The sequence below is a fragment of the Trematomus bernacchii genome, unplaced genomic scaffold, assembly GCF_902827165.1.
Source record: "Trematomus bernacchii unplaced genomic scaffold, fTreBer1.1, whole genome shotgun sequence".
NCBI classification, from domain to species: Eukaryota; Metazoa; Chordata; class Actinopteri; order Perciformes; family Nototheniidae; genus Trematomus; species Trematomus bernacchii.
The window spans coordinates 1-2,500 of NW_022987395.1; positions in this window are offsets into that span (position 1 = coordinate 1).

The window sequence follows — 2,500 nt, forward strand, 5'->3', positions numbered from 1 at the left end:
TAGACGATGGGGATAGACGATGGGGATAGACGATAGGGATAGACGATAGGGATAGACGATAGGGATAGACGATGGGGATAGACGATGGGGATAGACGATGGGATAGACGATAGGGATAGACGATGGGGATAGACGACGGGGATAGACGTTGGGGATAGACGATGGGGATAGACGATAGGGATAGACGATGGGGATAGACGATGGGGATAGACGATAGGGATAGACGATAGGGATAGACGATAGGGTTAGACGATAGGGATAGACGATAGGGATAGACGATGGGGATAGACGTTGGGATAGACGATAGGGATAGACGATGGGGATAGACGATGGGGATAGACGATAGGGATAGACGATAGGGATAGACGATAGGGTTAGACGATGGGGATAGACGATGGGGATAGACGATGGGGATAGACGATAGGGATAGACGATGGGGATAGACGACGGGGATAGACGTTGGGGATAGACGATGGGGATAGACGTTGGGGATAGACGATAGGGTTAGACGACAGGGATAGACGATAGGAATAGACGACAGGGATAGACGATAGGGATAGACGATAGGGATAGACGATAGGGTTAGACGATAGGGATAGACGATAGGGATAGACGATAGGGATAGACGTTGGGGATAGACGATAGGGATAGACGATGGGGATAGACGATGGGATAGACGATAGGGATAGACGATAGGGATAGACGATAGGGTTAGACGATGGGGATAGACGATGGGGATAGACGATGGGGATAGACGATAGGGATAGACGATGGGGATAGACGACGGGGATAGACGTTGGGGATAGACGATGGGGATAGACGTTGGGGATAGACGATAGGGTTAGACGACAGGGATAGACGATAGGAATAGACGACAGGGATAGACGATAGGGATAGACGATAGGAATAGACGATAGGGATAGACGTTGGGGATAGACGATAGGGATAGACGATGGGGATAGACGATGGGGATAGACGTTGGGGATAGACGATGGGGATAGACGACGGGGATAGACGACGGGGATAGACGACGGGGATAGACGACGGGGATAGACGATAGGGATAGACGATAGGGTTAGACGATAGGGATAGACGATAGGGATAGACGATAGGGATAGACGATAGGGATAGACGATGGGGATAGACGATGGGGATAGACGATAGGGATAGACGATAGGGATAGACGATAGGGATAGACGATGGGGATAGACGATGGGGATAGACGATAGGGATAGACGATAGGGATAGACGATAGGGTTAGACGATAGGGATAGACGATAGGGATAGACGATGGGGATAGACGATAGGGATAGACGATAGGGATAGACGATGGGGATAGACGATAGGGATAGACGATAGGGATAGACGATAGGGTTAGACGATAGGGATAGACGATAGGGATAGACGATAGGGATAGGGATAGGGATAGACGATAGACGACAGGGATAGACGATAGGGATAGACGATAGACGATAGGGATAGACGATAGGGATAGACGATAGGGATAGACGATAGGGATAGACGATAGGGATAGACGTTGGGGATAGACGTTGGGGATAGACGATGGGGATAGACGATAGGGATAGACGATAGGGATAGACGATAGGGATAGACGTTGGGGATAGACGTTGGGGATAGACGATAGGGATAGACGATAGGAATAGACGATAGGGATAGACGATGGGGATAGACGATAGGGATAGACGATAGGGATAGACGATAGGAATAGACGATAGGGATAGACGATGGGGATAGACGATGGGGATAGACGATAGGGATAGACGATAGGGATAGACGATAGGGATAGACGATAGGGATAGACGTTGGGGATAGACGATAGGGATAGACGATAGGGATAGACGTTGGGGATAGACGATGGGGATAGACGATAGGAATAGACGATAGGGATAGACGATAGGGATAGGGATAGGGATAGACGATAGAGATAGACGATAGGGATAGACGATAGGGATAGACGATAGGGATAGACGTTGGGGATAGACGTTGGGGATAGACGATGGGGATAGACGATAGGAATAGACGATAGGGATAGACGTTGGGGATAGACGATGTGGATAGACGATAGGGATAGACGATAGGGATAGACGATGGGGATAGACGATAGGGATAGACGTTGGGGATAGACGATGGGGATAGACGATAGGGATAGACGATAGGGATAGACGATGGGGATAGACGATAGGGATAGACGTTGGGGATAGACGATGGGGATAGACGATGGGGATAGACGATGGGGATAGACGATGGGGATAGACGATAGGGATAGACAATAGGGATAGACGTTGGGGATAGACGATGGGAATAGACGATAGGGATAGACGATAGGGATAGACGATAGGGATAGACGTTGGGGATAGACGTTGGGGATAGACGATAGGGATAGACGATAGGAATAGACGATAGGGATAGACGATGGGGATAGACGATAGGGATAGACGATAGGGATAGACGATAGGAATAGACGATAGGATAGACGATA